Below are 14493 nucleotides of genomic sequence, written 5' to 3' on the forward strand. Positions count from 1 at the left end.
AAATATATATCTTTCCCAGGTAAATCTGCATGTTCTCATGTAATATTTAGTTCTAAATTAATTTTCTAGTGTTGTTCTTTAAAGAAAAAAAGCTTTTGAAATGTAAACCAGCCATTTCTCTGTGAGTGCTTCAACATTCAAGACCCCTGAAACCTGATGCACTCAGGTATGCAAATATTGAATTCTTACCAATATTGAAAGCTAGTCTAAGTCTTATAACCAGTGGCCTAATCATAATGTACAAGCTGCAAAACCAATAGCTAGGAGCAGAAGGTGGGAATGCCTGGAGTTTGTGGAGGTGTATGGGCAGGTACCTGCAAGTGTACACCTTACACTAAATTGGCTGCTTTACAATCTTTGAATTGAATTAAAAGGTTCACTTTACACTATATAATTTAATATATTCATTAAATGCATGACTTGATGGTGATCAAGATAAAAAATTAGTCACTTTAAATTTCTTAGCTCTAGCTGTGTTTCTCAGAACAATAAAAAGATACATTTGGTGTTGTAAATGTCACAATAAGAGTGTCATTAAACTCAACGAAAGACCTCAACGAAAGTAGGTTGATTCAGTGGAAGCATTAATTCCTCATAAATGAGGTTGAGTACCCATTCACTATAGTATTTATAAGGTCAAAATCAATTACATCAAGTTCAAAACAATTCAAGATACAAAAAGGTATGCAAATAAAGTAACGCTTCTAGGACTAAGGTAACCTTATTACATACTAACATATGTGTACCAGTGTCTGGTGAAACAAGCTATATAAATGCATACAAAATGGATCTATAAAAATAGAAAAAAATAGTTTTACGGGTATACTAAACTACTTTTACTGATTGTCAAACTAAATCTCCCAAAAATGTTAAAAGCTCCAATCATTTCTAGTCTTGACACTATTATGCATTTTTTTTTTTTGAGCTATAGTTCTTTATTGGAGTTTCAGAAAAGTTACCTACATGTCATGGCTAAACCAATAATAATAACAGAAACAGATATTCCATCTAGAAACAAGCTATTTTTACAGATAACACTGTGTAAAATGTAAACAGTAACATTTTAAATGGGTTGGGTGAAGCAAGGTAATCGAGTAAGGAGAGAATCTAGATCAGTGGTTCTCAACTCCAGTCCTCAGGACCCACCAACGGGCCAGATTTGAAATATTACCTTGGGGAGATGCAGACTAGAATACTGCAATCACTGAGCAGCAAATTATATCACCTGTGATGTGTTTCGGTTATCTTGCAAACCTGGCCTGTTAGTGGGTCCTGAGGATAGGAGATGAGAACCACTGATCTAGATGGAGAGGGGGTGGGATTGGGGGGGGGGGGGGGGAATTGGGGTATAGGAAGGAGGGCAAATCAGGGCACCAGCGGACCAGTGATAAAGACATAAATGTTCACATCAGTACAGTTATACTTGAACAGTACATTTCGAGTGTTGTAACCAGAGTCACCGCAAAGCCATATATTTTTTTTACATTTACATTTTTCCTAGCCACTATCCTTTCCATTTTGCATTGGAAGTTGAAATCAGCGACAGTACTAGAAATGGAGGGGACTGTGGTAGTTTTCCATAGTCTGGTAATGTTTAATTTGGCGGCATATAGTAAGTGGAAGATTACACACCTAGATTGAGGTGGACATTTTTCTATGCCAATGTGTAAGAGGGCCAGGGCAGGAGTTGGGGAACATGAAATCCCAGTGATGGAGGAGATCAAAGCAAATACTTGGTTCCAAAAGGAACTCAAGGATTTGCAAAACCACAGCATATGTGCAATGGAGCCTATACTGCCGCAATTTCTCCAGCAGGACGGTGTTTGGCCTGGATACATTTTAGACAGTCGGTAGGGGGTTATCTGTGGATGGTCTTTTGGTAGGATTCCCAGTGGTTTGTGCAGCGAGATGCCTTATGGGTTTCTGTGAATGCTCGTTGCCACTGGGTTTGGGTGAGGGGGACATTCAACTCCTCTACCCATTTGTTTAAGGAATGATGCACTTGGGAGCAAGGTCGGGTGTCGCTGAGACATGAGTACATCAGGGAGATACCTCTACTGGGGCATGGGGTAGTGGAGTAGTAGTGGTATATTGGTACAGGGATATTCACTGTGGAGGGTAGTTTAGTAAGGTTTAGGAAGTGGGAGATTCGCATGTATGTGAAAGCTTCTGAGCTTGGGAGTTTGAATTTGACTTGGAGAGACTCAAATGTATGCAGCGAACCATGGTCTATCAAGTCACCAATGGTCAGGATACCAGCGGAGTGCCACCGGGAGAGGTTCAAATCAGGGATGCTGGAGGATATGGCTTTTAATGGTATTGGTAGAGATCTGCTAGGTGAGTTTTGAGGGAATGTATTTAAAAGTTTTCTCCAGGCCAACATGGAGGCAGAGATCATTGGGTTAATTTTTCCGAAGGGTCGGAGAGTATCCAGCTGTCATTAGTAGGAGGTAATCTGTTAGGGTAGCAGGTTGTGGGTAAGAAGCTTCTATGGTGGACCATATTTTTTTCGGGTGTAGGATGCCACCAATAGTAAATTTGGTCTAAGATTGAGGCGTAGTAGTAGTTGTCGATATGGGGTAAGCCCACTCCACCTTTGCCCTGGTGTCTAGTGAATATGTAGCCAGCATATCTGGGCGGTTTAGAGTTCCAAATGTATTTTGTCAGTTGACTTTGGATTGAGGTGAGGAGAGAGCGAGGAAGAGGCAGAATGAGTGTGCAAAATAAGTAAAGAAGCTTGGGCAGTTTGATCATTTTAAAGGAAGCTATACAACCTAGAGTAGAGAGGCCTGTGCTGCGTAGAGATTTCAGTAGGGTAGGTAAGTTTCGAGAGAAGGTAAGGTAGTTTAAGTTAATCAGTTGTTTTGGGTTAGGGGTAATCTGAATTCCCAAATATGGTATAGATGTGCTCGCCCACATGTAGGGCAAGGTGGATTTCAGCCGGGCAGTCATTTGTGGTGGCAAATGTATAGGGAGGACTATGGATTTTGTGGTATTGAGTTTATAGTAGGATACAGAGCTAAATTGGTGGAGGGTATCTTGAATTGTTTGTATGGACTGGATGGGGTTAGTGATCATCAAGATCACGTCGTCAGCAAATAATCTAATTTTGTGGTCTGTGCCATTGTAGGGAATACCTGTTATTAGTGGATCGGATCTAATTTTAGATGCCAAGGGTTCCATCAGCAGAGCAAAGATAAGTGGGGAGAGGGGGCACCCCTGTCGTGTGCCATTGGTAATCTCGAAAGGGGTGGATAGAGTCCCTCTGGTGAGTACTTTAGCTGATGGGTTGGAGTATAAGGACAGAATTACAGCTTGAAACCACCCTGTAATACCAAATTTAGTCAACACTGCTTGAAGGAAAGAAGGAAAGACCAGTGGACTCTATCAAATGCCTACTCTGCATCAAGGGACAATAGCAGAGAAGGCGTTTGAGTTTGTGCAGCATGCTGAATGAGGTTGAGGACCCTTCTGGTTGCGTCTGGGGCTTGTCTACCTGGGACAAACCCGAACTGGTCCGGGTGTACTAGCTCATGGAGGAACACCATCAATCTGTTGGCAATAACTTTAGCAAGTAGCTTGATGTCAGTGTTCAAGAGCGATATTGGTCTATAGTTAAAGGCAACAGAGGTATCTTTCCCAGGCTTTGGGATGGTGTATATGATTGACCTTAACATATCAGAAGGTAGGGAGCCCGAGGAGCCAGCAGCATTGAAGAGGTCCGTCAGTCTAGGGACTAAAGTGTCGGCAATTTTTTTGTAAAAGGCATTAGTGAAGCCATCCTCTCCTGGAGATTTATGCAGAGGGAGAGCCTTGATTGCTCTATGGACTTCCTCTGGAGTGAATGGTTTAGAAATGTAGTCGAATTGGGACTCTGAGATTTTGGGGAGATTTATCGGGGTGAGAAATCTCTGTATTTGTTTTGCAGTTGGTTGTGGGGTGAGAGGGTCATGTTTTAGATTATATAGGGATGCATAATATTCACTGAATGCGTTAGCAATGTCCTGAGGGTTGGTTAAGAGTCGTTTTGAAGTAGGGTGGTGGAGAGAGAGAATTTTGGCTTTCGTACGTTGGGCTTTAACTTGTTTCGCTAGGAGTGACCCAGCTCTGTTGCCTAGTGCATAGTAATTGGCCTTTGAGAATTTAAAGTTGTGCTCAAATTTGTGGAGCAGGAGAGTGCGTAATTTCTGTCAGAGCTCCAGGAGCTGGATGGCTTGTGTGTGAGAGGGAGAGGATTTGTTTGTTTTTTCTATGCTGGATATTTGTGACATAACCTCGTCAATCTGCCGGGTCCTTAGGTGTCTCGCTCTTTTACTCAGTTTTATGAAAATTCCTTGGAAGTATGCTTTGTATGTTGACCAGAGTATACATTTGTCAGTGTCAGGCAGTTCATTATGTTCAAAGAAAGATTGTTACTCGGTTTCAATTTCCTGCTGGACTTTAGGGTCCTCTAACAAGGAGGGGTCCAGTCTCCAAAGTCTCGGTGGTCCAGGTCTTTGATCGCCCAAGGTTATAGAAATAGGGGCATGGTCCGACCATGTCAGATTGCGAGACGTTTTGTAGTGTCCATTTATCTACTATGAAGGAGTAAAGTCTTGCGTAAAATAGCTGTGAGTGAGAAAAGTACGTGTAGTCACGTTCTGAGCCATGTTGTGCTCTCCACACATCAAAGAGATCTAGGTTGTGGAGTAGGGGGTTCAAAGCCGGCCGGCTTTGGCCTTTGGTAGTAGAGGCGTCTATGGAGGGATAGCCAACTATATTGAGGTCGCCTCCCAGTATTATGTTTCCTTTTTGCAGGCTGTTGACCTTCTTGTAGAGGCGTCGGAAGAAGCGGAGTTGTCTGGAGTTTGGGCCATATATATTGACCAAGGTGTAGGTGGTTTGTGCAATGGTGCAGATAAGTATTAGGTATCGGCCCTGCGGATCAGCATAGGTGTGGTGGTGTTGGAACTGAAGGGTGTCTCGGACAGCCGTCATCACTCCATTTTTCTTCGGGCTCTAGGCGAGGTAGACAGTGTCATATCCCTTGAGTCTGAACTTAGGGGTTTTGGATTCCGCAGAGTGCATCTCCTGTATGAATGCAATGTCTGCATTTTGTTTTGTCATTTCCTTTTGCAGATTGGCTCATTTGTGCGGGCTGTTCAGGCCCTTGACATTCAGGGATGTCAGTTTTTCGGCATTTTAAGGCAGTGAGCGGTAGTTCTGTATGGCAGGTCTACAATGGTAAGTATGGGGTATCCCTGACAGGAGCAGGTGATGGCTGAGGGGTGTGGTCTAGGGAGAACAGAGCAGTCTGGTTCGTATAGATGCAGGCTGTTGTGGTAAAGTCAAGGAACAGCGGGATGCTGGTGTGTAGGGATGAGCCGAACACCCCCCTGTTCGGTTCGCACCAGAACATGCGAACAGGAAAAAAGTTCGTTCGAACATGCGAACACCGTTAAAGTCTATGGGACACGAACATGAATAATCAAAAGTGCTAATTTTCAAGGCTTATATGCAAGTTATTGTCATAAAAAGTGTTTGGGGACCTGGGTCCTGCCCCAGGGGACATGGATCAATGCAAAAAAAAGTTTTAAAAACGGCCGTTTTTTCAGGAGCAGTGATTTTAATAATGCTTAAAGTCAAACAATAAAAGTGTAATATCCCTTTAAATTTCGTACCTGGGGGGTGTCTATAGTGTGCCTGTAAAGGGGCGCATGTTTCCTGTGTTTAGAACAGTCTGACAGCAAAATGACATTTTGAAGGAAAAAACTCATTTAAAACTACCCGCGGCTATTGCATTGCCGACAATACACATAGAAGTTCATTGATAAAAACGGCATGGGAATTCCCCAAAGGGGAACCCCGAACCAAAATTAAAAAAAAAAAATGACGTGGGGGTCCCCCTAAATTCCATACCAGGCCCTTCAGGTCTGGTATGGATATTAAGGGGAACCCCGGCCAAAATTAAAAAAAAAAAATGACGTGGGGTTCCCCCTAAATTCCATACCAGACCCTTCAGGTCTGGTATGGATTTTAAGGGGAACCCCGCGCCAAAAAAAAAAAAAAAAAACGGCGTGGGGTCCCCCCAAAATTCAATACCAGACCCTTATCCGAGCACGCAACCTGGCAGGCCGCAGGAAAAGAGGGGGGGACGAGAGTGCGGCCCCCCCTCCCTCCTGAACCGTACCAGGCCACATGCCCTCAACATTGGGAGGGTGCTTTGGGGTAGCCCCCCAAAACACCTTGTCCCCATGTTGATGAGGACAAGGGCCTCATCCCCACAACCCTGGCCGGTGGTTGTGGGGGTCTGCGGGCGGGGGGCTTATCGGAATCTGGAAGCCCCCTTTAACAAGGTGACCCCCAGATCCCGGCCCCCCCCCTGTGTGAAATGGTAAGGGGGTACATAAGTACCCCTACCATTTCACGAAAAAAGTGTCAAAAATGTTAAAAATGACAAGAGACAGTTTTTGACAATTCCTTTATTTAAATGCTTCTTCTTTCTTCTATCTTCCTTCATCTTCTGGTTCTTCTGGCTCTTCTGGTTCTTCTGGTTCTTCCTCCGGCGTTCTCGTCCAGCATCTCCTCCGCGGCGTCTTCTGTCTTCTTCTCCTCGGGCCGCTCCGCACCCATGGCATGGGGGGGAGGCTCCCGCTCTTCTCTTCTTCTCTTCTTCTTTTCTTCTTTTCTTCTCTTCTTCTCTTCTTCTTCATTTTCTTCTCCGGGCCGCTCCGCAATCCATGCTGGCATGGAGGGAGGCTCCCGCTGTGTGACGGCGCTCCTCGTCTGACAGTTCTTAAATAACGGGGGGGGGGCGGGGCCACCCGGTGACCCCGCCCCCCTCTGACGCACGGTGACTTGACGGGACTTCCCTGTGACGTCACGGGGAATGCCACAGGGAAGTCCCGTCAAGTCACCGTGCGTCAGAGGGGGGCGGGGTCACCGGGTGGCCCCGCCCCCCCGTTATTTAAGAACTGTCAGACGAGGAGCGCCGTCACACAGCGGGAGCCTCCCTCCATGCCAGCATGGATTGCGGAGCGGCCCGGAGAAGAAAATGAAGAAGAAGAGAAGAAGAGAAGAAAAGAAGAAAAGAAGAAGAGAAGAAGAGAAGAGCGGGAGCCTCCCCCCCATGCCATGGGTGCGGAGCGGCCCGAGGAGAAGAAGACAGAAGACGCCGCGGAGGAGATGCTGGACGAGAACGCCGGAGGAAGAACCAGAAGAACCAGAAGAGCCAGAAGAACCAGAAGATGAAGGAAGATAGAAGAAAGAAGAAGCATTTAAATAAAGGAATTGTCAAAAACTGTCTTTTGTCATTTTTAACATTTTTGACACTTTTTTCGTGAAATGGTAGGGGTACCCTTGCCATTTCACACAGGGGGGGGGCCGGGATCTGGGGGTCACCTTGTTAAAGGGGGCTTCCAGATTCCGATAAGCCCCCCGCCCGCAGACCCCCACAACCACCGGCCAGGGTTGTGGGGATGAGGCCCTTGTCCTCATCAACATGGGGACAAGGTGTTTTGGGGGGCTACCCCAAAGCACCCTCCCAATGTTGAGGGCATGTGGCCTGGTACGGTTCAGGAGGGAGGGGGGGCCGCACTCTTGTCCCCCCCTCTTTTCCTGCGGCCTGCCAGGTTGCGTGCTCGGATAAGGGTCTGGTATGGATTTTTGGGGGGACCCCACGCCATTTTTTGTTTTTTTTTTGGCGCGGGGTTCCCCTTAAAATCCATACCAGACCTGAAGGGTCTGGTATGGAATTTAGGGGGAACCCCACGTCATTTATTTTTTTAAATTTTGGCCGGGGTTCCCCTTAATATCCATACCAGACCTGAAGGGCCTGGTATGGAATTTAGGGGGACCCCCACGTCATTTTTTTTTTTTAATTTTGGTTCGGGGTTCCCCTTTGGGGAATTCCCATGCCGTTTTTATCAATGAACTTCTATGTGTATTGTCGGCAATGCAATAGCCGCGGGTAGTTTTAAATGAGTTTTTTCCTTCAAAATGTCATTTTGCTGTCAGACTGTTCTAAACACAGGAAACATGCGCCCCTTTACAGGCACACTATAGACACCCCCCAGGTACGAAATTTAAAGGGATATTACACTTTTATTGATTGACTTTAAGTATTATTAAAATCACTGCTCCTGAAAAAACGGCCGTTTTTAAAACTTTTTTTTGCATTGATCCATGTCCCCTGGGGCAGGACCCAGGTCCCCAAACACTTTTTATGACAATAACTTGCATATTAGCCTTTAAAATTAGCACTTTTGATTTCTCCCATAGACTTTTAAAGGGTGTTCCGCGGCATTCGAATTTGCCGCGAACACCCCAAATTGTTCGCTGTTCGGTGAACTTGCGAACAGCCAATGTTCGAGTCGAACATGAGTTCGACTCGAACTCGAAGCTCATCCCTACTGGTGTGGAACAGGGAGGGAAGTAAAAAGGAGATCCCGTTAATAATACGGGTTCAATGTGCAGATTAACTGCTAACAACTTGAAATGGGGGGATTTCCTCCAGTGGCGTTCCGGAACATGGAGCCAATGGAGTGAAAGGGAGGCTTGGAAGAGGCAGTGATCTTGGAAGAGGCTGCACCTCGGCTATGTATAAAGTAGGGTCAAATGTGCGGACAGGATATGTCAGGCGTGACCAGTCAGCTTCTATATGCGAAGGAGGAGACGGAGGTGGTGGTGGGTTTTCCTCAGGGATTATGCGCCAGAGCCTCAGAAGTTGGAGGCCAGCCTGCAGCGTGCGCACAGCATGGGTTTTGCTCTGGTACGTGATCAGCAATTTGGTAGGAAACCCTCATTTGTACGGTATATGGTGGTTTTAGAGTGCTTTAGTGATCGTGGTGAGTTGTCGACGATTCTCCATAGTTGCCTTAGAGAGATCTGTGTGGCGGCAGACATCACTTTTTCCTTTGTGTTATAGAAATGTATGCGTGCTAATACATCTCGAGACTTCTCTGGTGGGAGGTGAGGTGGTTTTGGGAGCCTATGGGCTCTATCAATTTCCAGATCTCTGTCGGATAAATCAGGTACTAGCACTCACATTAGAGATTGCAGGAATCGCACCAGATCAGGTTGTGGTACCGATTCGGGTATGTTGCGGGATTTAATATTGTTCCTGCGTGAACAATCTTCGAGATCTGCCAATTTGAGGTTGATCGCCTGCATCTCTGCTTCATGTTCTGTGCAAACTTCCACTGTATCATTATGGGCAGTGAAGAGATCAGACATTTTGTTTTCAATGTAATACAGATGCTGGTCCTGTTGCTGTACTAGAGTAGCCAATGAGGACACTGCAGCTGAAAGATCAGTGTACAGTGTCTGCTTAAGGGATATGAGCATATTCTTCATTGTTTGTTCAGAGATGGGCTGGTCTGAGGCAGGGAAGTTATCAATGGCTGCGGGATGCTGGACAATAGGAAGAGGCAGGATGAAGGGTATACTGGGGCTCTGTCCTGGGAAGTCCTTCTCTATCCTGGGCTTAGATTTAACTGGGGAGGCAGAGGCAGGAGATCGGGGAGGAGAGTACTCACAGTCTGTCAGCGTGGGACAGCCTGGGCATTGTGGTCCGCCAGCGTGAGGTGAGAGCTCAGCTGCAGATCTGTGTGAGGTTCCGCGGCCATCTTGTCCTCCGCCCGCTCTGGCCAGAAAGAAGAAGTCCGTCAGCTTCTGAGGCATGGTGAGCTGTTTTCTTCTCTTCAACATTATGCCTGGCTGTTGTGGAAGTTGCTGTGGGTTCGGTCGGGTGATTTTCATCCTGTTTTCAGCGCTGTGGAGCCGCTAATAGCCGGGTGCTGTGCGGAGCAGGGAGTTCAAGCAGCCATTCACGGTGCTGGCAAGCCATGCCCCTACTATTATGCATTTTTACTTTGAAAGTTCTTCCAGTATCTCAAGAATCCTATATATTTATCTAGAGATTCTATAACATTTAATGATTTTTGATCACGTTTTGCTATTTTGAGAAATGATCTCTAACCAGAGATTTTACTTAATTTGGAAATGTTAATTTTAAAAAATAGCAAATGGGCCAACTCTTAGCTGGTGTATTTGCTAGATGTGTACTAGTCCATTTTCATTAGTTAGGTGAGCCAAATAAGTAATATTCCTGGTACACAGAAAAATGTGCTAATCACATTGGGTATAAATAACATAAACTTGCCTACTTTCATACTCAGAAGTCATTGAAGTCTAGATGCCCCGGCCATATTTAGCAGTGCCAGTATAGTTTTAGTATAGTTTTATTTTAGGGCATATAGAGTTTTCATTTTGGTACAATAGTTTAATAATATATATTTATAATAAAGTTATATACATAATTACATATTTTTAAAGTTATAACCATTTTTTAAACTTTTTTTAATTTTTCATTATTTATTATATTTTTAATACCATAATTTTATCAGACACACTGCCATCTACAGCCTGTGATAAACTTTGCACATTGACAGCTTTTATCTCCATTAACAATCAGGAATTAATCAGAATGGTTCCCCATCCTGTGATCACTTTGTCAACAATTACATAGTTATCACATGCAAAGTGAAAGCTTAATTCAGAAAAAAAAGGAATTTCAGTAGATTGTTGCTGGTCTAAAGTGGGATGCAAGACCCGGCTAGGAAAGGCTTCCACACTGCCAAGGTGGCCAGGAAAACGTGGACCTGATTTCACCATAGTTTCCCACATATAAAACCATGAGAGGTGAAACATACTGTCCCTCAACCACCTTGTCTTTTATTATGTCACCATATATACAGTAATATATATATATATATAAAAATATATAAAGTTGAATCTAATATCTAATATTACATTTAATCTAATATTATTACATGCTAGTAAAACCTGCCAGCTTTTGCAACAAATATGATTTCTTGTCGTGACCTCCATTGCATTTTGCTTGTATTTTTCCTGTTGAGTATATGCACCTATATTGCCCCCTGTGGGTGCTGACGTCTCATCTACACAGGGAACAACCAATATAGGGGATGTGGAACACTAGACACTGGAAAAAAGCAGTGCTTTTAAGTGTAAATTGAAAAGTCAGTGAGGGGTAGACAGTCAACGTAACATGCAATTGACGTCTAGGAGAAGTTTTACAACTCATCAGCAACTAAAGTCAAAGCAACAAGACATTTACTGGCCATAAAGAATTTAGACATAGTAAAGTTAAATACAAAATATACCAAGAGAGTTCATAAAAGAAAGAATTTAAGAGCAAGTCAATAGAAGTCATACTGAATATTTGGCCAATCTATTTCTCGTTGTTGGTTCCTAGAAAAAATGACTCTTCTCAGCAGGATTTTATTAAAGTGGAGAATAACTGTTATTTTAGTGCTGTGGAAACTGGCATATATCTTAGACCCCTTTCACACTGAGGCAGTTTTCAGGTGTTTTAGCACTAGAAATAACGCCTGTAAAGCAGTAAGAAAAAAAGTGGGGTTGGGACCAGAGCAGTCCCAGGAATGCAATCAATGGGAGAATCACAACGGTATTGATCAATGAAAAATACAACTTTATTGATTATTGCACAGTACTATAAAAATATATAAATCTCACTGATGTGGCACCAAGGACGTATGAGTGAGATGGGTTCCCTCACAAAAAACACCAACACTAACATGTATAGCACACTGTAGAAAAAAAAAAGGGATTATAATAAACAACGTTGTTACATTAAAAACAAACACTCATACGGCCTTGGTGCCACATCAGTGAGATTTATATATTTTTATAGTACTGTGCAAAAATCAATAAAGCTGTATTTTTCATTGATTAATACCGTTGTGATTCTCCCATTGATTGCAGTCCTGGGACCGCTCTGGTCCCAACCCCCCCTTTTTTTCTTACTAGATTATTACTCTGCTACTAGGGAGATACCCAGTCATATAGACGTATCTGCTGATCAATCATTATTATTATCATTTTTGACACTTAAACACAAGTGGATTCCAGTGGTTTTTATCTTTTTGTTACTAGTGCCTGTAAAGCGCCTGAAAACTGCCTCCTATTCTCTGCAATGGGTGCTTTCATACCCGGACGGCGCGATTGCGGGACGTTTAGAAAAGTCCTGTAAGCAGCATCTTTGGGGTGGGTTGGGAACGCTCCCAAAACTCCCCTGCCCTTTGAAATGAGTGGGCAGCTCTTCCGAAAAGTGCTTTGAAAGCGCCATAACACAGGAATTTTTAACCCCTTATTTGGGATTAAAAGCACCCCGCTAGCAGCTGAAAAGCAGTGCAAAAGTGCGGTAAAGCCCCGCTAAAATGAGCGTGCTTTATTGCGAACGCAGCCACGGCCTCCGTGTAAAAGGGGTCTTAGAGATAAGGAAGTTGGCCAAAATTCAGTTTGGAGGAGGTTCAGCAAACCCAGGAAAAGAATGTGATAAACTTGAACACCACTGAATTCTAAATTGTTTATTTTTTTTGCTCTTTTTCATGGACAATTTGCATTTTTTTTAAAAAAGAGCACAGGAAGCCACTACCATGGGGGACATGTACCAATGAAAAAAATATATTGTTCAGTAGGGAGAGGGTATTTTAATGTAGCTTAATGGGCAACATTAAAATAAATACATAGATCCTTTAAATAACATGAGCATGCATTCACCCTCCATGTGAAGTTGCAGAACAGTATGATATACACCCTTAAAAGTTAGTTTTTTTAGATACATCTGGAGGGGATCGATCACTTTGCAGTGGTAGCACAGAACAACTGATCTGATTCTATTGTTATTTTTTTTTTCATACATATTACAAAACAAAGAAACTGACTATTGTGAGCAAATTGTACATGTTCCCTTCTTTGGGGAAGTCACAATAAATTCTGTAATTGCAGGAATTTGGATTGCACATTAGATGTTGTTATTTTCTTGTATTAAGAAAATATAGATGGCTGCCATAATTTCCTCCTAAAAACTGCTAGTTGCCAGGATATCATACTAAATCAGAGGCTTCAATCAGGATCACATTTATACTTCTTGTCCTCAGATATCCTGAGACAACCGCATCCTATTCCATTCAGCTGGTATCACACTCTCAAGGTCAGATATCATAGCCACATAAAGAACACTAAAACAGATGTGGAAAGGCAGTTTTCCCTCTCAGCATCAATACACCTAGTAATCATGACTAGACATGTAGGAAAAACTATTACCTACTCTGTCAGAAGTTCAGTTCTCATTCACAGACGCAGAGAGAGAGAGAGTAAACTCTAAGGACACAGTGCACTATTCCACAATTAACACTATTCAAGACATCAGTGGACCTAATCAAATTGCACTGGTAGGCAGGGCACCAGAGTGGAACCTTTTATTTAAATGTGTGATTGACCATTATGCTTTGTGGGTGTTCATATGCTGTCCCTGGTATCCCTGCTGTTGGCTTTTCAGAAATCTGGCCCTTGCCTGTGTACTGTCTGAGGTACTGACCTGTAACAAGTACAGGACATTATGTGGATCAGTAGACCTGCAAGTTACTTTCCTGAGATGCATGATTTTTTCAGGTCAGTAACTAAGAGTAATAAAGCTAGAGTAATTAGACAACTAGCATTTTCAGAAGGAGGTCAGCCATGGCAGTCTCTGTTGGGTTGATTTGCTAAAACTGCAGAGTGCAAAATCGGGTGCAGATCCACACAGAAAATAATCATCTTCTAGTTTTTTTTCTATTGTCAAAACTTAATTGAACTCCAAAACTCCTCTGCCCTTTGAAATGTTAGAATCCGATTGGCTACCATGCACAGCTACACCAGATTTTTGCACTCTTTAGTTTTAGTAAATCCACACCTGTATTTCTCAGTATAGGTTTCCTTTAGAGTGTTACTAAACCTAGGACCCTGCATTCACAATATCTGGTCTCCCACAGTACATTGAACATGGAAATGCAAATATTTTAGTAAATATAAACAGCTAAATACCTTTTCTCATCATTCTCCTCTGACTGTCCTATGAGGCTGCAGGATCTCTGACCCTCTGTCTGGACAGTGTTGATTGGCACGATGCTGATCACATGCACCCTCCAAAAAAAAAGTAAAAACCTCTCTAGCAATACACACCAAACTGAGCATGTGCAGGGTGCCTCCAATGCTCTGTACTATCAGCAGATAGATTTGGGACAGTAAAAGAAGGGGAGGATCAGAGCAGACAGGCTTTTTACACAATGAAGAGGATTAACCCCTTAGGTTCAACAGTAAGTATAACAAGCATGATTTACTGCATATACACACTGATTTTACTGTTGTGGGTTTAGTAACACTTTAAGATTCCATGAATACCAGCTCTGATGTTAATTTTCTGCCTTGCATCCAACTTTAGAATTAAAAATATGCTAAAATCACATTGTACAATATTACCCTGTTCAGTTAATAATCTAATAGACACTATGTGCTGTGACATTTATGGGCACCAGTTTAGAACTTTACATTGTCAATACAGCATTTTTATGTCTACTCACACACTGTGTGTATTCTGTTCATGTTCTCCCGAAAAACGGGAACCTTTGTAAAAAACTATTCATTTAC

The sequence above is a fragment of the Aquarana catesbeiana genome, linkage group LG01, assembly GCF_042186555.1.
Source record: "Aquarana catesbeiana isolate 2022-GZ linkage group LG01, ASM4218655v1, whole genome shotgun sequence".
Classification (NCBI taxonomy): Eukaryota; Metazoa; Chordata; class Amphibia; order Anura; family Ranidae; genus Aquarana; species Aquarana catesbeiana.